The sequence below is a fragment of the Castor canadensis genome, chromosome 13, assembly GCF_047511655.1.
Source record: "Castor canadensis chromosome 13, mCasCan1.hap1v2, whole genome shotgun sequence".
Taxonomy (NCBI): Eukaryota; Metazoa; Chordata; class Mammalia; order Rodentia; family Castoridae; genus Castor; species Castor canadensis.
The window spans coordinates 58,543,541-58,567,925 of record NC_133398.1 but is presented as its reverse complement, the minus strand read 5'-3'; the positions used below and the strand labels follow the sequence as shown (position 1 = coordinate 58,567,925).

At 35.3% G+C, this 24,385-nt stretch overlaps 1 long non-coding RNA gene and 1 pseudogene across 3 annotated transcripts in view; one reads left to right on the top strand and one right to left on the bottom strand.

The window, feature by feature from the left end:
• Positions 1-24,385, bottom strand: part of LOC141415432 (uncharacterized) — a 175,867-nt gene that overhangs the window by 107,607 nt on the left and 43,875 nt on the right. The gene's annotated exons all lie outside the window — the stretch shown is intronic.
• LOC109700726 (protein DBF4 homolog A pseudogene) lies at positions 12,730-14,025 on the top strand (annotated as a pseudogene).

Genomic DNA, 24,385 nt, shown 5'->3' with positions numbered 1-24,385 from the left:
CAAAATCCTAAGTATTCTGTAATTCCAACGTGATTCTGATCAGGGCTTCTGCTGTTCTTCAGCCATTTTTGTCAGTCCTCCTCTGTGGTGCAGGCTCATCTGCTCTGCCTTGCTCACAGCTCCAGAGTGACTCACCACATATGGTTTCAAGTACATCTACAGACTACAAACAGCAGCATTCCTGCCTTTCTCTTTGATCTGCACTACTTAGGAGGGTGACTTCAAACTTATTACAGTGTCAAGGGAGACACTTTTGTCCTCAATGAACCAAACAACCCAATCCCATCTCAGAAGCTGAGGATAGTAGCTTCCATGCTTTCGCATATGAATTGTTCTGTTTGTTGCTTGCCTTCCCCAATCTTTTCTAGTTCATTCATTTTTGTTTTTCAGAACTCCTCCAAATACCACTCCAATCCACATACTAGTCCTACCCCAAATCCTTCCTTGACCCCAGGCTAAATACATAAGCACTCATTGGGTAGTTCCATTAGTACTTTTTATACTCTGAGAAACCATCTGCTTACTTGACTATTTCCACCTTGTATTGCAAGATTCTTTTGAGCAAAAACTCTTTGCACCTCACATACAAATCTAATATGTTTTAAGAACCCAATTGTTGGAGAAGGAAAAAAAGGAAGGAAAGGAGAAAGGAAAAAAATTGCATAAAATTCATGAGTTGTTAAGCATCTGGAAATGTAATATTGTTTTTAACTGGAAAACCATGATCTAGGATATACAACAGAAAGTATCCCAAAGAATATGTCATGATATGAAGAGTGAAATTTATTTACGTCTTTATCTGATTTATTTGCATTTAGTGGTAAGGGAAGAAAATACACAACTGTTTCCTCTCTATCCTCAGACTAAGAGAAAACATCCCATCAATTAGACTCTTTTATTCTCCATAGTTTAAACTGTCTGATTAAGAGACCAATTATTTCATGGTAGTTACACTACAAATAAAAAAGAAAACCTAAATAACTTTTTCATCAGTGTGCCTATTTGCAGGCAGAGGAATGTACTCATTGTGGAGACTTTTAACTATCATGTCCTCCTTCTTTCCAACTTCGCTTTCCTCATTCCTTTCCCAAATGCTTTCTTCTTCCTTCCACCCTCAACCCCTCCGCCTTTTCCACAGGAACCAAGATTTCAACTGACATACCCAGTAGAAAGGTAGGAAATAGTATTTCCAAAGGTGAGCTTTTGATTGCCCTTATCCTCCTTAATTTCTAGCCAGTAAGCTATTGGCTGCCCATTTATCTTGGCCCTGGGACTTTATTTTCTATTAACTTTATCTATGCTGTGTACAGATCAAGGGCCCTGGTTGAAACTCCAACCTTTGCCACTCATTACAGTAATTGTGCATATTTTGCATTCCACCTGTGCTCTGCTATCCTCTCATCTCCCATCAGACCAAGAAGCTTAGTTTTGTAACAGCACCTCCTCCTAGACCTCTTCAAAACACTCATGGAAACTGGGATTTGTGGTTGTATATAGTTTCTTCACTCTAACATGTCAAAAGCTCTCAGCCTCTTGATTCCTTTCCTTCCTATATGCTACAGACTTTCTTGAATTTCTACTTTACTTAGTGGAATTCAGCACTTATTCTAAGAACTTGAACTCTTCCAAGTTTATTCTATCCAGCATATTAGCTGTATTTCCCAGAATTCTTGTCAAGACATTAAACACCATGTCACAGAAAAATACTTCTATATTAATAAACTTTCTCTAACCTAATTTTATTTTTCCTTAACTAGTATTCTTAACATACATTCACATATGGTGTTCACCATTGCTTCATATTGGGTCTTTAATGTGCTTTAGCCTGGAGTCGATTTCTTCCCCTCAGAATTCATACAATGTCCCTTTTGTGAGTTTTCACTGACTATGGGTGTTATAGTCAGGAACAGATAAGAGAGTAGGTCCTTGGTAGTAGGGGGTGGGGGGATCACTGTTGTCTTATAAGGCAGATGTCTATGCCTGATCTTTGAGCAAGAGAGGAGTATTAGTCTTGGAGAAGTAAACCATTTTTGTATCCCCAGAATATTCAATCAATGAAGGAGACTTAAAATTATCAATGCATCTACTTGAATACCTCCATCCCAAGTCTTTGAATTCCAGTCATACCCAACGATGGGCCTGACATTGACAAAGGAGTCTTACAAACTTGAGATTGCAACCCACTATAGATTTCTACTTCTTTTTTTTTGCTAAGTCCTGGGCCTAGTATTCAGCTTGTTTCTACTTGGATTGCAGAATATTATGCTATTGAGGAGGTCCTCTAGCTTTCACATTTCACTGTAAATTGGTTATTAATCACCCACAGACATCCATTAACCTTTTCTAATGCTTGATTTCCTGCAACATCAGTCATCCAACTTCGTAGTTTTTATGAGTCCTACTTACTCTGAAATTCTCAAACCCAAGATATTCTACCCATAATTGCTTTTCATTCCACTTGTATTCTACTGATTTTAACACTAACAAAGCTGTTGCTCACTTCAAATCAACAAGTGGGCAATGCAGCTGAAGGATGATTAGAATTCACTTCTTCAAACTACTTCTGGTACCAAATGTCTATGTTAAGTTCCCAGAAAACCAACTTTGAAACTGAGGTTTACACCTGCGTAGTTTATTGAAGAGTTCTCTTAGGAACAATGCCTGCAAGGTAGTGAGGGAAGCGGGATTAGGTTAAGGGGAAAGTTAAACCCACCATGCAATTGCAACAGAGACCTTATCTGTCCCCTCGGGGGAACTCTGTGCCTGGGACAGACATTCTAAATTGTTTTAAATTAATACATGGGAGCCTGGCCTGTACCCTTATTTCAACTAGTCATTGGTACAGTTGAGCCTCAGGAGAAGATATGGCATTGGGCACAGGAGGTTCCTTAACAGAGGAGAATTCTTCATTCATATCTCACCAGTGAGTTGTCTTTAGACAACACATCTAGCACCTGAGCAAATGATGGAGGGGTGGAAAATAGACCTGAGAGTAAACCACTCCATCTATTGCACTGTGCTTCCTGCCCCTGAAAGTAGAGAAGGGAATAAGAAACTTTGTAATAAGGGATAATATGGCAGGCATGCAGAAAGCATGGGTTATTTGTAAGAATGAATAAATGTCATTTAGACTTCAACAAAAATGCAATGAAATAGTATAAGTGAATGATGCCTAAAATATAATGGGTACAAGTAGTAAATAAGTCAATTAGACCAATGTGAGATGGACTATGGGCACCAGAAGAAAGTTTTGGCTCTGTTTTAAGCAATAGGGAGTTTTTTCTTTGAGTTGAAAATGATAAACTTTTTTAAGTTAAAGATGACATAAAAGCATTTTCTGATTTGCCAGGCTTAGTCTACTGGTTGCTCAATATTATTGGGTAACTCATATTTATTACAGATATTTTTATTATAGATATCTTCAACTCTTTCATTTTCTTTCTGTGTTCATTATGAACATTGCACACTTACACTAGTAGCAGAAAGAAAAGAACCAAGTACTTGGTTGCCTGATTAAAAAAAAAAGGATTTGCTTAGAAACACTCTACTAGGAACAATATATTTGACAGTATTGAATAAGCAATACTATGTGATGATTTTCATACTGTTCTTTAATTATCTGAGAAGTATAAAAACCATTACTTGCATCATTAAGTTAGAACGAGCATTGGGGAATTCACTCTAGGAAGAAAATGTTTCCGTTGACAGAATGCTGAAACAGTTGATCTCATAATTATGTAACTCCTCATTTCTATTTAGCTGAACTTTATTTAAATTAATATGACTTTTGTCTGTTGCCTTGAAATACTAACCTCTAAAGACATTTGGTCACTCATAAAGTACTCCAACAGAGCACTTATTGAATTCCTGTGTCTTCAGCTTTTAGTCCAGAGTGTGCTCACATAATCAATGTCCTATAATTCCATCTCTGCTTTAATTGGGACATCATGATAATCGGCAAATTCTACAGACTGCTTTTTAATGGTAAGAAAAGTGGTATTTCAACACAACATGCTGGGAAAGTAGCAATGGCAACAATTTTACTTTCTAATTCTCTGTTTCTATGACTAGACAGGGAGTATAACTCCAATCAGATTATTTTACAAATTCCATTCTTAGTTTATACTTATTAATGATAATTTTGTACATGCCAGAATAAATTTCTTGGGTTTGTCCCTTCCTGCATTTGTCCCTGGTGAGGAGACAATTTGTTAGTATACTAATTATCAAATTTTACCATGAGAAGCTGTCTGTATTGGTACATTAGCAAGGAAACAGTTTGTATTATAGTATTTCATGCTGAAGAATAAGGATATAACTTGCTGACAAAATAGAACTTGGTGATACAACCTAAAAGAATTAAAGTGGTGGGAGTGGGAAGTTATGAGCTATAAGGCAAGACTTTGATTCAAGGGCAGCCAGACATAGGAGTTAAGAAATGTGCACAATCCTCTACACACTAAGTATATTCCTGATCAGTTACCAGGAAATCAGTCATTTCTGGGGATGTTTTTCATCATGGGGAACAAAGGAAGGGGTGCACTTAAACTGCACTGTGCTTTATAGTCCATGATATACTTTCACATGTTCATCTCATTTAACCATTATGAAAACACCATGGAATAAGTATGCTGATGAGAAAATTGAACCCAAAGCAAGTTGTCCAAGATGAATAACTAATAAGTGAGAGCAGAATCAGAATTGAGTCAAAATCACCTCTTCCAAACTGAGATCATTTTACTCCACCAGAATCTCTGTGATTTTGAAGGATTAACTATTTGGTTGAGATAAATTATAAATTAGTAGAAAATATGTATCTCAGATTCTGTTCTGCATGTACCTAGAGAAATAACTTCTTAAAGAATGATTAATTGCTATTGATTATATCTCTAGTTTCAAGATCAGAGACACAACAGTTAGATCAAAGTCACCAACTTAAAATCTCTACAAAGTACCACATCACCTATGTGTTCTTCTTACCAAGTGGTGAATCTAGTCACAATTTGCACACAGAATATTCTCTAAACAGCTGGCCTGGACCTCCCAAAATTGCCAATGTCATTAAAGACATTGAAGGAGGTGACTGTTCTAGGTTAGTGGAATAAAGGTATATGGTGGCTCCATTCAATGTATGAGTGGGCCCTGAAGCAGGGAAAAAGTTGTTGAGACACTTAGTGACGTTTAAACAAAGATTTTACAATATGCATTATTGTAAGACTGTAAAATTGCTTGAAAGTGATAATATTATGTCAGAAAATGCTCTTGTTCTTAGAAAATATATGCTGAACTGTGTACAGGTGAAATATTGTGTGTACCAACTGCTTACAAATGGTTCAGTAAGAATTGTATACATAGAAAAATTTATATATATACACATATACATACAATATGTGTTTGTATAGATAGATAAGTAGATAGATAGATAGATACAGAGAAGAATCAATTGTGAGAAAAAATAAGAAATGAAGAATCTAGTGAACAATGACATATGGATGTTCTTTGTATTACTCGTTCAACTTTTCCGTTGGTTTGAAGTTTTTCATCATAAAAATAGGGTAAAAGTAGATACATAATTATATTACTTTTTAATTAATTTGATTTGCCTTATAGTCATACTATATAAATTATTAATAATGGTTGACTACCCCCTATCGAACATTTTGAGAGTAGAAATGTTTTGGATTTCAGATTTTTATTTTATAGTATTAGAGTTTGAACTTAGGGCCTCATGCTTACTAGAGATGTGCTCTACCACTTGAGCTACACTCCCAGCCCAAAGATTTTTTCAGATTATGGAATATTTACATATTATGATAAGATATCTTGGCAAGGAGATCCAAGTCTAAGCACAAAATTCGTTTAAGGTTCATGTATATCTTATACATATAGCCTGAAGATAATTTTACATAATTTTTTTTGTGTGTGTGTGCACGAAACAATGTTTCATGACCTGGAATTTTCAACTCCACTCATTGCATCATATTGATATTCAAAGTATTTGGATTTTGGACCATCTCCAAAATCTAGAGTTTCAGGCTAGGCTACTCAACTTATATTACTTGAAAATTGATGAAGATATTATATAGAGTTGAGAGTCTGTATACATGAGGAAAACTTACATTAAGCCTTGGGACAGTCTTATTTCATACTGTCATTTCTAAACTGAGTCCTCCATATCTGAGGGTTCTTCATTCTTAATGCAACCAACCACTGATTGAAAATACATTCCAAAAATTCTAAAACTTCCCAAAAGCAAAATTTGAATTTCTCAATAATGGAACACTGCACTGAGTCCACATGAATGACGTGATATGTGGGCCTGTCCTGTTGTAGTCTCCCTTCATTCACAGATCATTTCTCTCTCCAGCACGCCTCTTCTGACCATTATTCACCTTGCCTCTCCTTCATGTGCCGTGCAGTTAGGCCTGTGATGGTTGTGTCTGTACTGAAAATGTAGAGACCTTTTCTGTATGTGTTATTATTCCATATATGATGTAGTGTAGCATCTATTTGCATAGCATTTGCATTATATTAAGTATTATCAAAAACCAAGAAATGATTTAAAGTATACAGGATTCTATGCAAATATTCTGTGCCAAAATATCATTTGATGCCAAACGATAACTGTATGAAGCTTTTACTTTAGTAGCAATAAAGCAAATGATAAATAAGTAAATAAAATGAGAATAAAGAGGAATGAGAGAAAAAAGGAAAAGTAGAAGGGAAGAAGGAAACGTACACTTCTGTGTTTTCATTTACTAGTTCTTTAGGTAAATTTTATCCATTTTTTAAGGATCATTTCACAACTGTGTACTACAGAAAGCTATAAATAAAGGCCCATATCCTGTCTTTCCTTCTTCCTTTCTGCTCTTGGGATTTTTGTCATCTTGTGATATAATTCCTATGACACTAGGCATGAAGTGAAGTGATTAGACACTGTATCCCAAAGTTCTGTTGCTGGGGCAACGTTAAAAGATATTACCAGACATTTCTGGCTTGATGCTGGTGGTGTTAGATGATCACACTTCCTCTTCCAACAATTTCACTGCATCTTGTTACCTCTATTCATTTGCCTGAATATATTTGGTTTGTAAATGAGGAATGTAAAAAGGAAAGACCTAGATAAAAGAAAAAGAGAATGGACAGAAGCCTCAGTCAGCTATTCCCTCTTCAGTCCTCTGGTCAGAGTTTGACAACTATGATTAAGTGCTCACCTTCGTAAGCTTTTGAAACTCTTACGAAGAAGAGGGCATAGATAAGGAGGTGAATGGCACAGAAGTGGAAGAAGGCCTCCTTTTCCTTCTGAGTAGAACTAGTCCCCTTCCAGCAAGAAGAGAGAAAGTCAGGAAGCACCTAGAGGCACACCAACACCTCTTGAACATTGGTGTTTTCAAAGTGAGTGAGGCTTTTTAAGTAACTTTATAGGTAGAGGACAGGACATATGGAAATCAGAGGACAGGAGAGGAAGAGAAAAGACAAGATGATGTACTTCAGCTAAGAGAATGAATGATATATTCTTACATATAAAAGGCTCCTCTGCAATCGCCTCTGCAAAAGTACTACTGTCATTTTAAGATAAGCAAGTGTTGGAACAAATCTTGGTGTTACAATGTCACTTGGAAAGAATCATGGCTCTTTATAATAGCTGGCTTTTAATGTTAACTCAGACTCTCAATAGGAATTTGCTCTTCTGATCAAAATAAGCTTCCAGTGCCCTCTTATTACCAAAGAACACTGGGACCCTGCTGCATGTGTGCAGAAACACACACATACAGAATTCTAACAGGGTCAAGAGGCCAGAGAGCCACAGCCCAACAGATATGATGATTAACAAATTTAGCAAGCATTCGTTAGTCAGCTGAGCATATTAAAGGAAAGAAAACCTTCCACAAACATCACTGATAGAAGTTCCTTAAATAAGGACTGTACTTAGGGCTTCCCAGAATTACAGAGATGGGTCTCAAAGCAGGATGCTGACATACAATGAATAGATCCCAGAAGAGACAGAGAAACATGGAGCATGCTAGAGCATAGTCACAGCCAGAAAATGAACTTTTTCCTAGAAAAACAGCTTCTAAAACCAGATTGTCTGCTTTTGAATCTTAGCTGTGTATCTTTCATCTATGTGGCCTCAGGAAATTTATCTAAGCTTTTGGTACTGCAGTTTTCCTTTTTAGAATGGATATAATAGTATCTGTCTCATGGTTTGTTGTAAGAATTACAAGTCCATCTTTCTAAAAAGTTACTGGGACATAATGAACACCAAATGATAGCTGTTATTAGGTATGAAATATTCCTTGTAACAAGTAACTAGAAGTCAAATCAGAGATATCTTTTTTTTCCAGGAAGATAAAAACAAGGATTAAATAATGAAATTTCTCCCCTTGTCTTTTCTTTTCTCTTTTTCTTTATTAGATCCAATAATGTACACAAAACTGTGTAAAATTTATATCACATTCATTGTCAAATAAGTCATGACTTGTCCTAATGAGCTGATCCAGTTGAGTTGCACCGTTTATAGGGCTTATTCCTGTCTTGGTATCTGCCTATTAATCTATCTCCTACATATTCCTCATCTGCCACTTTTCCCTTGACAAAACAATGATCTCACTGACTCCAGGGTATTGGCCATCACCAGGAGCTACATCTGAGCTTATTTTTATTTATTTAATGACCTTTAGTTTTGGTGGCATTGGGGTTGAACTCAGGGTCTTGCACTTGCTAGGAAGGCACTCAAACCCTTGAGCCATGCCTCCAGCCCAGGAGTTCCATCTGTGTTGCCTCAACTAAGAATTCTTGGCATTTTAATAAATGCTGCAATCATATACCCACTCTTGTCATAAATAACATGTGACATTATTATAAACTAGTTTATTTTCAGATGTATATCATAAGCCAATATGAAGTAATCTAGAAATTTGCCCCAAATTTAAATGCATTTGCATAGAAAACTGATAACAAAACATGAAGTGATTTTTTAACTTGATTCTCTATTTCACATCTAGTAAGAATTGACATAGAGAAGTTCCCTTATTCCTCAACTAGCTATTTTAGATGATCAGAAAATTAAATTATGTATGTAAATGTCTACAATACAGAAGGTCATGGCAACTATCATAGACATTGAGAATGCTGTGACAGGATTTGTGCTGATCCCCTTCTTTGCTATGCCTGGATCTCTATAGAGAGGTTGGGATGTGCCTGAGGCAAGCACAAAATACACTCAGTAGTAAAGGAGTTAGTCTGTCTCTGGTATTTTTTACTTCAGTTTACCTGTTGTACACAAATTAAGTTGATCTAGTATCCCAATGTACAGGAAAACAGAACTATGAGATTTGAAATATTTACTAAATGAAATCAGAAACATACTCCTTGAGTTTAATAAAACCTCAAATACTATACTGCTCCAGTTATTTGTCACTACATAACAAACCACTAAAACCATGATGGTGTAAAATAGCAATCATCCATTAACATTATTAGTCATGGTTTTGAATGTGGAACAAGCTCTATCAGGGTATCTTATGTAGTTACAGCTATCATGTAGTGTTGAGGTGAAGGCATCTTGTAGAATTCCTCACTCACATGTTTCATGGTTGCTGCTGGCTATGTGACTGAACATCTATTATAATAGTACCTGTATGTGGCCTGGACTTCCTCTCAACGTGGAGGCTGGATTCCTAGAACAAGAGTCTCAAGATATAATGGTTATATTACCTTGTCCTGCCAAAGCTTCATAAGTCAGTCAACTCCACCACATTGTACTTATTAGAAGTGAGTCACAAAGGCCAACACCTTTGCATGGTAAGAAAAAACAAATTCCATCTCTCAATGGTGAAGTGTCAAAGAATTTGTAAACACATTTAAAACCAACATCCAAATAAAACTTTTGAATAAATACACTTAATTTTAAAAGAAAAACAAGAGAAACAACTCTCAAGATATCTAAGAAAATGGAAGTTTGGCTCTGTAGAAAACTCAGAGAGCTTATATAGTGTCTGTGGGTTTATGTATATATAAATGCATAAAATATCAAGTCAGTTAAACATAAATTTAGATTCATCATTGTTGTCACATCTCAGACTCAGGAAAGAACATATTTTGGACAGATTGTCCCTTCTTTATTCTTTACAAAGTGAAAGAGAAATGGATTAACCCAAGGAAAATAATTTTGAGGAATACATCATTTCTATAAATGGAAAGAAAATATGATGCTAGAATCTGGAAGACAATGATAAGAGAAACAGCAAAAAAACTTTTGTAAAGGTTCAATGAAATTTTTCTAAGCAATAGCAGTGAGAAGAAATAAAACTAGGAAAATGGCAAATTTTGATGCATAGGTCTATGATCCTGCTAATTTATAGATAATATTTATAAATAAGTTCTGTTCTAAGGCTTTCTCCATCATTTCATTTGACCGTCTCTCTTTAGACATTCAGATCCTGATGAAGCATTCCACTTGAAATTTCAGTTTTGTGGACTACTTTGGGCCCTGCTCACATTTTATAACCCAAATACCAATAAATCAATAAATAGACAAAATTCTTTCTGTGTTAAGTGTTCAATAGTGTTAGAATACAATAGTCCCTTACAAGTTTTGTATGATCTGCAGAACTTATTACATAGCATACCTAAAAGGGGGAACCCAGCAGATCCTGAAAACATGATATGCTGTTCAGGAACTCTATAAGGTTATCAGCCCAATCTAGCTCCTTGTTTGGAAGATAACAGTCATAAAGTGGATTACAATATAGGTTGAAAAAAATTAGACACTGGATAAGTCAAATTGACTTAAAAATAGCATTCAGTATCTTATATAAATGGACTCTCAATAATGCATAAAGGCTTTGTACTAACAGATGAATAAATATACTTAAGAAAACATGGACATGTTATCAAGGTAAAATTTAAACAGAAATCCTTAGACTAGGATAAAAGTTCTGTTTTGAAGTGAAATATGTCACAATTGATAACAGAGATGTAACAGTATTTAACCTCTAAGCAAGGGGAAATTAACAGAAATATAAGTATCACAGAAGAATTTTAAAACTGTATTGGCCCATGATAAATAATGTGGATAAAGCATAGAATATCAGAGCATTCGAAAGATGGAATGTTATCAAACTGGGGTTTTGGGCAGAAAATACCCTTTCTTTTGAAAAAATCCATAAATCACCCATAAAAACTGATTATAAAGTATATATTAATGGTGGATATACCACAGAAATAATCCATTATGGCATATTTCATATCACAGAGAAGGAAAGATTGAGGCATGTATACAAAAAGTAGCTAACTAAATAAATGAGAAAGAATTCTTTGTTAAATCACTTAACATTCTACTAAGCAGTCTCAAGAGGATAATGCAGAATGGTTACTCAGAAGATAATCAAAAAGAATATTACTTAGCAGACCTATATACTGCTAACTGGTGTCAGAAATCAATTTGTGTCCTCAAATGTTTTCATCATAAAACTGAAAAAGTGAATTACTCTCCTACTTAGACCAATGACAAAGACTTAGAAAAAGGACTAAATGTCAACCTGAGAAAATATGAAAAAGGAGTAAAACATAAAAACAGAAATAAATTAATTGCAAAACCGTTAATAACCCAAGAACTAGGGAAAACATTAATATAATAAATGAACTTTTAGAAAATCTAAATGAATAAAGAAAATTAAAAATTCAAATGTAAAAGAAGAAATTATAAATACTAAAGAAAAATCTAAAACTAAGCAAATAGTAATGCAAAAATCTTTTAAAAAAGCAAAGAAAAAATATTTTATGAATACAGATGAAAAAAATAAGATAAAATTGGTATTACCTGTTGAAACTATTCCAGGAATCGGGGGAGGGGGATGAAGGAGAGCAGTGGAGGGAGTGAATTCAAGTATGATAACTTTGATACATTATAAGAACCTTTGTAAATGCCATGATATATCCAGGGCATGACATTAGAAAAATCCATATAAGGTGAAATAGGAAAATAATTTGTAGGTATAACAAGGAAAAGTAACCATACTGATAAGTGTTAAAATCCATTATCAAGATTGAAGATCCCTTCCTAATAATGAAAGTGATAAAAATTTGGAGCTCTCAGTCACAGCATCCTGTCCAGACACAGCATGTAGGTGCCAAGTGGCTACCATGAGCTTCTGAGCTGAGAAACAATACCAAAACAAAGATCATTTCAAAGGTAGAATCCAAGTGAAAAGTGAAAAGAACCAACCATCGTTGAAATCTCTGAAAACTGAAAACAGACCAGAAAAATCCAAATATAAGCCACTTTTACTTTGACTTCCTCTATCACTGTTTCTGAAAACCTGCAAAAGGACACCAAAGGATCTAGGAAAGCAAATAAAAAATTTCTCAGCAAAGACATCAGTTACTTTATTTAAAGTAAAAAGTATTCAAAATTTCCACAAGCACTGGGTCTAATTTCTCTTGTACCGAGTCCTGAATCAACAGGCACTGTGGAAACCACTTCAATTCATCCAAGCTATAATGGAAGTTCACCTGGTCTGCAGACAATCTTTTCACAGGTATGTTTAAATCAAGAAAAATAGGCATATTATACATGAAAAAGCCATCATGGATCATGGTTTTATTGTTTCATATATTAGATGATCAAATGTCTTATTAAGAATAAAATTCTTCATATTGATGAAGAAGAATTGATACTGGTATACAAAAAATAGAAACATGAAGTCTTATGTAAGGTTAGGAGACATGAGCCAAATATACAGCCCATTTTATCTTCAGCTAGCCAATGTATCTTTTATAAATTCTTCTATTCAGAGCCCTGCAGTCTATTTCATGTAGCTCATCCAACTAGCATCCAAAATCAAACTAATTCATCCAAATGAATGGTGATGAATATGGTGGAACTCCAATTCGATTCCAGTTGAAAGAGAAATAAATAAGACGATATTATTGAATGTTTTCTATAGAAATAGGAAGATTTCAAAATTCACATTCTAAGTGAGCAACAAAATAACTTTGCCCAGAGTACTAGTATCAAGTTGTGAATAGTGCTGCATCTAGGTTAGTTTTTGATTGTGTGGAATATGAAAAAGACAAACCTATTAAAAAAATATTAAAATACAATGTTGGATCCCTTTCTCCTATTCCTGCAAGTGTCCTGAAAAATACTGAACCAAAAGAAAAGCTAGAATTGCAACATTTCTCAGAAAGACTTCAGGAGGAATAATGTATAGGAGATGGAGCAGAGTGTCGCATATTAAGAAACCCAGGATGGTAAATAAAAACGTGTGTTTATTTCAGACCCCAGACCTTGTCCTTCAAATGAACTGAGAGGACTTAATGAGAAAACAATTAATGAATGTCCCATGTTAAATACAGCTGACAATGATATAAAACAGAATTTTACACAGCCACATCCTTATAAAAATAAACAGGAACACATTCTTGGCATTTCTAAACATTTCTGAACATGAAAATGACTTAGAAGAACTAAGGGCAAAAATCACTGTCAAAACAGGCTACAGACATCTGAACAAGTTTCCCATTTGGATACAGATAACAGTACCTTAAGTTAGATACTGTACTTTTTCCAGTTAAAGATCTGAAGGAAAAGAGCTTTCATTCAATATTTGGTCATGATTCTGATCTGATAAAAATAAACAATTCAAAAGAGCACCCAGCAAACAAGCTAAAAACATCGTCCTTCAGTCCTCTGGAGGAACCCAAGGAATGTAACACCATGAATATCAATAATTTGCCTCTGGAAAAATCCATTGAAAACTCAGACTACTATTAGGACCTCATAAAAAAGAAAATCTGGAATCAAATGCTGAATTGAATAAGAACTGCATTTCTTCTTACAGAAGAAAACAATTTGTGGTTCACCAAGACAATCTCTATTGGACCTACTGGGTTTCACAAGCTACACTAGAAATAGTCGTATATGTTATTTTTAGATATTTGGGGGGAGAGGAAAGTTCAAACAATCTGTTCTCAATATTTTTCTCTTTCCCTTCAACTTCTACATTTATTGGCTTTTAGTCTTTACATATACATACTTTGACAAAGTAATAAAAATCATATTCTTGAAATTTTATAATCATGTATAACTCTTAGGATTGTTTTGCAAGTCGTGGTTGTTTGTTTACAAACAATCTGTAAATATTTATAAAGATCATGTTGGCAATTTTCTATCTATTACCTATTTATAGAATACATTTATGACACAGTTTTATAAAGTAAATATTTGAAATAAAACAGCATTATCTCAACATTAAGAAATGTTTATTCAGAACAAATAATTAGCATTACATACCTCATTTAGTACAGGTATTATTCATAATAAAATAAGAAGCAGAACTGGTATATTCTCTATACCTTGTTTAGGTGATATTGTCTGATAATCTGATCAGGGTGGGATGATAAAAAGAAAAAAGAAAAAATACAATTGTATGTGAACATTTGCATATGGTTGATTACATTCCTGGAAAACCCAAAAGAATGAACAAAAATCCATTAAAATTAAATCACTAATTTAATTGACAGAGCAAGCCTTTCCAATTAAAAAAAAATCTCCAATACGTCACTACTTTAAGTTTTTTATTTTGTTTTTTAAATATGGCCTATAGCTGTAGGGAGACTACAGTAAATTGCTGCTTGGGGACACAGCAAAAATTAGGAAACCAAATTAATTTCCTAAGACTAAAAAATCACCACAAACTTGGTAACTTAAATCAACAAGAATTTGTTCTGCCACAATCCTGGAGTCCAGAAGTTGGCAGTCAAGGTGTCAGCAGGGCTGTACTCCAGCAGAGGTCTCAGGTGAGGAAAGCTTCCAGTGGTTGTCAGCAGTCCTTGGTGTTCCTTGATGAAAAGCTACATCACTTCAATTTCTTTCCTCATGTTCACATGGCTTTCTTCCCTCTGCATGGGTATGTATCTCAGTGTCTCTTTTTAAGAGGACACAAGATACTAGATTTAAGGTCCACTCCAATCCAATATGGCTTCTACTTACCTTGATTACATCTGCAAATAAATGAAGTCACATTCACAGGTTCCAAGTACATATGTGTCATGCTCACCATTTTGGCCAGCAATGCCAGAGTGGGTCTGGTGGAAAATTGAAAGAATGCAGCGGGACAGGAGGCAATTACTTGTACAGACAGGTGGCTTTATTCTATGAAGCCAGTATTATACTCCTCCCAGAACCAGACAAGGACATTTCCATAAAGGAGAACTACCAGCCAATCTCCTTAATGAACATTGATGCAAAAATCCTCAATGAAATGTTGGCAAACTGAGTCTAACAACACATCAGAAATATCATTCACCAAGAGCAAGTTGGCTTCATTCCAGGGATGCAGGGATGGTTCAACATACGCAAATCAATAAATGTAATATAGCACATTAATAGACGCAAAGATGAAAACCACTTGATCATCTCAATGGATGCAGAAAAAGGCTTTGGTAAGAGTTAACACCACTGTATGATAAAAGCTCTAAGAAAACTAGGAATAGAAGGACTGTACCTCAACATTATAAAGGTTACATATGAAAAACTTATAGCCAACATCATACTTCATGGGGACAAACTGAAACAATTCCCCCAAAACTCAGGAATGAGATAAGGGTGCCCACTCTCCCCACTCTCATTCAACATAGTCCTGGAATTCCTAGCCAGAGCAATAAGGCAAGAAGAAGAAATAAAAGTAATACAAATAGGTAAAGAAACTGTAGATGACATGAACCTATACTTCAAAGACCCAAAAATACTTCTAGATACCATAAACAGCTTCAGCAATGTAGTCAGATACAAAATCAACTTACAAAAATCAGCAGTCTTTCTATACACCAACAATGAACAAATTGAGAAAGAATATAGGAAAACAATTCCATTTACAATAACCTCAAAAAAATCAAATACCTAGGAAGAAACTTAACGAAGGACATAAATGACCTCTACAAGTAGAACTAAAAAACACTGAAGAAAGATTGAGGAAGACTACAGAAGATAGAAAGATCTCCCATGCTCATGGATTGGCAGAATCAACATAGTGAAAATAGCTATACTACCAAAGCAATCTATATGTTTAATGCAATTCCCATCAAAATTCCAATGACATTCATCACAGAGACTGAAAAAAATCTCCCTTAAAGTTCATTTGGAAACACAAAGACCATGAATAGGCAATACTGAACAAAAAGGGAATGCTGGAGGTATTTCAATACCCTACTTTAAACTATACTACAGAGCCATAGCAATAAAAACAGCATGGTACCAGCACACAAACAGATAGGAAGACCAGTGGAACAGAATAGAGGACCTGGAAATGAATCCACACAGCTATGCCCACCTTATTTTTGACAAAGGCATCAAAAACATATGGTGGATTAAAGACAGACTCTTCAACAAATGTTTCTGGGAAAAGTGGATATCTGCCTGCAGTAAACTGAACCTAGATCCATGCCTGTCACCCTGTACTAGTACCAACTCAAAAGTGGATTAAGGACCTTAATATCAGACTTCAAACCTTGTAGTTAGTACATGAAAGAACAGAGAATACCTGTCGGAGACAAGGCTCCCTTTGTGAGCCATTCTGTCTTGACCTTGCCTTGGAACATTTTGCGGTTGTTTGTCCCAACTTCTCCATCTCCAGCACAAGATGGCGCCGTCTCTGCTTCTCTTCCGGGAGTTTACCTTGCCGCCGGCGCGAACGGGCACCCTATAGCAGAACCAGCCAACCAGCCTGCACCTTGTCATACCCCTCACTCCCTCAGCACATAAATACCCCTGTGTGAACAATAAAATTTTGCAGCTTGATCAGAACTCCTGTCTTGCTGTCTCCTTCGTGTCTCTTGTCCCTTCATTCTTCCCCTTCTAGGTTCGCTACCCACGCTGATGTGTCCTGCAGGACGGGACAAATACCCTGGAAACCATAAGTATAGGCAAGGACTTCCTCAGTAGAACTCTATCAGCCCAACAACTAAAAGAAAGGATGGACAAATGGGACTACATGAAATTAAAAAGCTCCTGCACAACAAAAGAAATGGTCTCTAAACTGAAGAGACCATCCACAGAGTGGGACAAAGGACTAATAACCAGAATATACAGAGAACTCAAAAAACTAAACACCCCAAAAATCAATGAATCAATAAAGAAGTGGGCAACTGAACTAAACAGAACTTTTTCTAAGGAAGAAATCCAAAAGGCCAAAAACACATGAAAAAATGCTCACCATCCTTGGCCATAAGGAAATGTAAATCAAAACCACACTAAGATTTCACCACACTCCTGTTAGAATAGCTATCATCAAGAACACCACCAACAACAAATGCTGGGGAAGATGTGAGGAAAAAGGAACCTTCATACACTGCTGGTGGGAATGTAAGCTAGTACAACCACTATGGAAAACCTTATGGAGGCTTCTGAAAAAACTAAACATAGATCTGGCATATGATCCAGCAATATCACTCCTAGGGAGGAATGGAATACCACTCCAAAGGAATGTGACTCAAGTTATAACAAAAGCACCTGCACACCCATGTTTATTGCAGCACTATGTATAATTGCCAAGCTATGGAAACAGCCAAGATGCCTCACAACTGATAAATGGATCGAGAAAATGTGGTATTTATACACAGTGGAATTTTACTCAGCCACAAAGAAGAATGAAATTTTATCATTTGCAAGTAAATGTGTAGAACTGGAGAACATCATCTTAAGCAAAGTTAGCCAGGCTCAGAAGGTCAAAAGTTGCATGTTTTCCCTCATATGCGGATTATAGACCTAATATAATATAATTGGACATGGGTCACACACTAAGGGTAGAATGTGCACGGGAGGAATAGGGAAAGGGAAGGAAACCTAAAACTTGAATGTGGTTGATGTGCAATCTGTTGAGAAGCAAATAAAGTAACCTTAAATTAGCAGAGACAATTATGGGGAGGGAACCAAGGAGTAGCAAAGAGGTCTGGAAGAAATGAACCAATGAGTATTACAATACACAAGTGCATGGAAGCATCACTTCCATGTGATTTATACAGAATCTCTCTGTATAACTATCTTTACCCCAAACTAGCAAAAACACTGTATCTTTTTTATTGTCTCAAAATCGGAGAAGAAGAGGGCAGAACAGGTTCTGCCTGGAAGTGGGGGATTGGTGGGTGTGGAGGGGTGAGAGGCAGGTGGCACAATCAATGTGTACACATGTAAGTAGATGTAAAAACAATAAAATAAAAGGAGAAAAAAATAAAATCTATAAAATATATTAAAAAACAAAACAACAATACAGCAGACTGCAGGAAAGAAGGAGAGATGGGAACAACCAGCAGTCCCGTTCTCCTAAAACCCCCAAAAGCCTGTTACACAGCAGCCTGGACTCATAAATACATACACTGTTACATAATGCAATTTGGTATCCCACCCCCCCACCCCGCCTTAGTGGGTCAAGGTTAGGTTCTGTGTTTTTTTCCAAGGCTGCATTCCTAAGACAGCATTTCCAAGGTTGCCCTTTCAAGGGTATGCTGTTCCCAAGACAGTGTTCCCAGGGCTGCGCCCCCCTCGCTCCAAGGCTACACCTGTGTGATTGAGAATATGGTCTCCACAATATGAATTTTGGTAGAATGGTAGAACACCATTCAATCCTCTACAGAAAGCTCCCCAGTGTGCTTCAATTCTACCTGCTTATACATAGGCCAACCAAGTTTCTCTCTGTCTCTCTCTATATATCCGTACATACTCGGGTTTGAACTCAGGGCCAGTGATGGCTGGTCAAGTGCTCTACCACTTCAACCACAACCCCAGTAGTGCTGGGTTGTGAACTCAAGGCTTCCCACTTGTAAGGCAGTGCTCTACTGTTTGAGCCATGCCCCTACTACTTTTTGCTTCGGTTATTTTTCAGATAGGATCTCAATTTTGTCAGATGCAGGTCTCATATGGGATCCTTCTATTTCTACCTCCCAAGTAGCTGGGATTATAGGAGTGAACCACCTATAACTGGTCCTCAAAACTTTATTTTTTAACATCTGAATTCCAGTTTGCATCTAATCTTAATTCTCATTATGGCCACATAGCTTGAGCTATGACAGCCATATTTGTATGAATGACCCCGTGTTTTGTCTATTGGGCTAGAAAAATGTAACTTTAAGAAAGAGACAACTCTTATTATTTTACCAGTGGATCTTATCCCTGACTTGGGGGGAGTCTTAGCTTCCAGAATTACCTGGCAAGATTTTAAGAACACAGGTGCCTGAGCTCCCATCCCACCTTCCCAGACTCTGATTCAGACAGGATGAGGCGCAAGCTTTTGATTCCAATATGAAGTCTTATTCAAAGCCATTGCCTTATATCTTTAACTATATTTCCAATATACAATGAACAAAGTGATCATTTAAAAAAATGTGGTCAATGTGGGTTCACAGTAGTATATATATATATGTATATAATTTCATGCCCTGAAATGGTTGATCATCTATAACTAAGAAACTAATCAACCAAGATTATAGGATCACATTTAACTCATAATAGGAGTTAATGGTGTTGAAGAAAGGAGAATATCAATGATGGGTTCAATCTCAGGAAAGGTGTTTTGAATTAAGATAGAAAGCCATGTTAATACAACTGCTTAATTCTTTTATTTTCAGAATAAAAATATTAAATATTTATTGTTTACACAGATAACTAGGAAGAGTCTCTTCTCTTTAGGAACTCAATATATTGAAGAAGTCAACAATGCAAGATAAGATTAAAATACAACAACTTATATTGAAGTAATATATAATAATATATTGCAATTTTAACTGTACATTGCTCCTGGCCTAGAAATCTCATTTAGAGATCTCTAATGAAAGAGTTTTATGTAAGGATATATGCATAAGAATGTCTATGTGCATATTACTAGTAAAGAAAGAAAAGGAAAACAATAGAAAAGATAGAAAAAGTCAATGTTCCCATGCTAGGAACAGGTTTGATAAGTTATGACTTGTCTACACAAATAAGGACTATCTATGTATGATATAGTGTTCAATAAAGAAACCACGTTGCAGCATAAAGTATATTGAATGACCATAGTTTTATATAAAGGAAATAAGAAAAAAAAAGATGTGCTTTTTAATTAATTTATTTGTACTTGAATGGAGACCAAAGAGTTCAGAACTATTTGTAAACGTTGTACATCCTGGAGAAACCTAAAAAAAGGGAGTGAAAGGGTGTTACTTTTTTTGGGTGGGGCAGGAACCAAGGGCCTTGTGCATGACAGCCAAGCACTTCACCACACTCAGTTACAGTCCCAGGCCTACCCGCGTTTTGAGTGCATCCATTTTTTTTTTTTCCTCTTGGCAACAGTAGTTATTTTCTTTATAATTTAAGTATATACTAAGATATATTAAAATAAGAAAATGTGCTATGGTAGGTATTCTTATTGAGGTGAGTACTACTAAAGCCGTAATATTATATGCAGTTATGTTTTTCTCTTTCAAATTGATTGAGATTTTTGTGAAGACACCAAAGGAATCAAAAACTATTTTATATCAGTATCAATCAAGAGACCTAGACGACAATAAAAAATATAAAACACCAATTTTTCAGGCAACTTTACATAAAAGAGGAAGTGCAAACTAAATTTAAAAATACTTTGCTTGCTTTATTTGGTAAACTGATAACTTTTACCCAAGAGTGAAATCATGGGTCTCACCGTTTTTTCTTCCAAAAGGTAATGTACTGTGTGTCATTTTTATAATGATTAAACCACTAAATTTGCCATCAGTATAACCAAAATGCATTGCTGAGTGAAAGACATGTGCAATATACTGAAGAGACACTAGAGACTTGCATACACATTCCAACAGTGTCTATTTTTTCCGGAAGCCTCAGTTGCCTTATTCATGAGTACCAACAATGGACCAATAAGGTTTCACCTGCCAGCATTACGTTGAGCAAGAAGCAGAGAAAATCGTTTCAATAATTACTCCATAGATTATTTACATTTTTAGAGATTTTGTTCCCCAAAGAGTGGTTAATTGAATATTAGTTAGTATATATCTGAATTCTTCAAGGAGAGGCTATTTTATCATACCAGTTTAGTAACATAAATGACAACGTCCGTTTTTGCCTCTACAGAATAGCTTTACATTGCACAAACTATTATGAGCTGTTTTATTTATAGTGTTAAATTTGTAAGAGCAAGTTTTTATTAATGTGACAGAGAAAATTTAGTCAACGTTAATCATTTCCCATGTTATGTCATAATAACCATACTGTCTTTGATAGAAATATAAGAGCAGATCAGTCTCCAGTCATTGGAGGTTCACAGGTTGATTTCTGTTGCTTGCTGTAGTTAATGTTGCTACTATGTATTCTCTGTTGGTTCACTTCTCAAAAATCCAAAGTCTTTTAGAAGTCCTGAAATCAGGACTAAGCTATATGTATTATTACACATATTAAAATGTGACATATTATAAAAGACAGTGCCCACTTTTTTCCTTTAAAGTAGCAATTCCTCGGTTTTGAACAGCCAAATTATACAGACTTGTGGGAAATTCCAGGTGGTAAATAGAAAAGTATGTTTCTAGGGAAATAGGAAAGTTGTAAAAATATAGGCTTGGCTTCCAAGGTTGAAGTTAAAGCCAATTTCATGAATTTAATTTTTGTACTCAAGGCCATGAACTTGCAGTAAAATCAACATCTAATTTTAAAGCAACACTGAGCCCGTATATGAATTTGCGTGAAACTACACAAAGCTAGATGGCTTATGTTGAAGTAATCTATGTTTTCAAGATGTGATAAAAGCACTGTCTATTTTGGAATGCATTTTAATGAGTGGGCACTCGAGACTTAAGGTAAATAAAAATGCTTGCCCAAATCTAAAGCTGTTAGATTTCACACAGTTTTCATTGCCAATGGCAAGTATTTCTTAGTCAGAGTGGACCATAAGATTAGTATTTTTCAGAGTTTAAGTTAACATTGAAATAAAAAGCCAAATATAGGGCTGGTGGAGTAGCTCAAGTGGTACAGAGTCTGCCTAGCAAACATGAGGCCCTGAGTTCAAACCCCAACACTGCCAAAAAAAAAAAAAAAAAAAGCTAAATACCTATATCCAAAACTAGCCTGAAGATTTAAAATTTTCATATACAGAACATGCATTACATACAAACATACAAACTTAAACATTTATGATAGGTAGATACAAATATATACTATGTAGTGTCATATATGATATATAAAATTTACACATTAGTTAATTATATTTGAAGTCAATAAAAAAGTATATAGCATTTTTTTTCTAGTAATACCAAAGATCAGGAAGGTCTTCTCAAATATGTTATGTTATGAATCATATAATAATTGTATGAAATAACTATAATTCTATTTCATAGCTAAAGCTAAAAAAAAATTGAAGCAGGCAGATTTCAGGGACTTTCATTAAGAAACACAAAACAGTTGTCAAATTAGGTACCAGAGCCCCAGATTTTGTGTCTTCTAGCTTTTAACTTTTTATAAGTCAACAATTCCACCCCTTAACTGAGAGAAACACAATGATAAAACCATCAACTTGGCCCAAATATACATAATTTTGATCCACTTTAAGTGAGGTAGTCTTTGGATAAAACAGAGCCAAATTACAGAAAGAAATAGAGGAGTATACATAAAAGTTTTAATTAAGATATTACATAAAAAGTTACAAGCAAATATCTAGAGAGAAGGACACAGAAAAGAAAAATTCAGGATTGGAAGAAATGTTCTACACTGCTCTATGGAAAATGTGATTTTTTAAAATATAAGGCTCTTCCAGTTTAAAAGAAAAGGAAGTAAAACAAATAGAATAACAGGCAAATGTTATGTTCAAACAGAATCCAAACTATCTTGAATCAATTTTATTTAAACTTAATATGCCAACTTCTATCTATAAAGTAAAAAGTAGACTGTTTCACTTTTCCACATAATGAAATTGCATTCCACTAGATCACCAAATGGATATTATAAGCCATATACATTTTGTGGAAAAACAATCGGCAGCTAAAAAAGGAAAAGCAGAACTTAAAGGGCTTAATAACATTTGCAGATATATTATTTTCTCAGTTAAAGTAAACCTTTGAAATTCAAGATTTTGGTAAGGTATATGAAAAATACAATAAATGCTTATTAACAAAAAAATACGAGTATAGCCACATAGATATAACCCTGGGTGTTTTACCAGTCAAGATCAGAAAATTTATCAAACTTAGATTTGTAAACTCTCATCTCAGAGAAGACAAGTGACTACTTGGAAGGGAATCAGTTTTAAGATGAGAAAGGTCATTTTCCCCAATTCCCTTCTAAATGAATCCAGTATGCTACTCACACTCCATTTTTAATGGACACACATTCAATAAAAATATATATTGCTTTTTCAAACTCTTATAAAATATGCAAATTATCATCATGCAATTTTCAACTGGATCAATTATAATTTTACAAATAAAATATGACCTACATATTGATTAATGAAAAAATTTAAAAGTACCAATGAAATAAATTGATCAGTTGGAGAATGACAAGGACTAAAATTGCATTCACTTTCCTGTCATTTAATAAAATATTAAAGTCTATAAGTTTCTTGGGGGAATTCATGTGGAACCATTGTATTTAGGGTGAAAGGGAATGACTATCAATATTTATCAAGGGAAAGAAAAGCTTCAGCAGGTGTCAGAAAGGAGGAAGAGGCAGCAGAACTGAATTCAAGAACTTGAGCAGCTGTTTGTATAAGAGGAACAAAGTTTAATGTACATAAATGTGATAATTTTGTGTGTAGTCCTAACTACACTAAGGTATGCCCAGATAGCTAGTGTACCATTATTTCTGGGTGTGTCCAGTAAGGGCCAGCTTTCTTAGCTGCTCTTGAAGGTGTCTTCTTCTCATGTTCTCATTGAATAAGATGTAAGGGGGTCTTTCTCTGGTTTCTTTTATAAGGACACTGGTCTATTGATGAGGGCTGTGCCTATGACCTAATCACATTCCAGAGGCCCCATCTTCTAATGCCATCAACTTGGGGGTAAGAATTACAATGAAAGCATTTTGGGCAAAATACTAAAATTCAGACCATAACAGGAGAATCTTTATGAAGATTGTTTAAAATTCCTTTTTCTAGGATCTATACCAGGACAATCTGACTCCAAAGGTAGAAGTATCCCTAGGAACTGACATTTTCAGTGATAGCACACTCATTACAGAGCATTTAGGTCAGATCTTACCCCAGCTGGGAGCAATCTTCCAAGCAGACAGGCATAAGCTTCCTTACCCACTTCTTTTAGGTTTTTACTCAGATGTCACCTTAATGAGGCCTTTCCTGGCCATCCTAATCATAATTCCAATCTCCCCTTCTTTGTTATTTATCACAGTTGATACAATCTACTACATCTCTTGTTA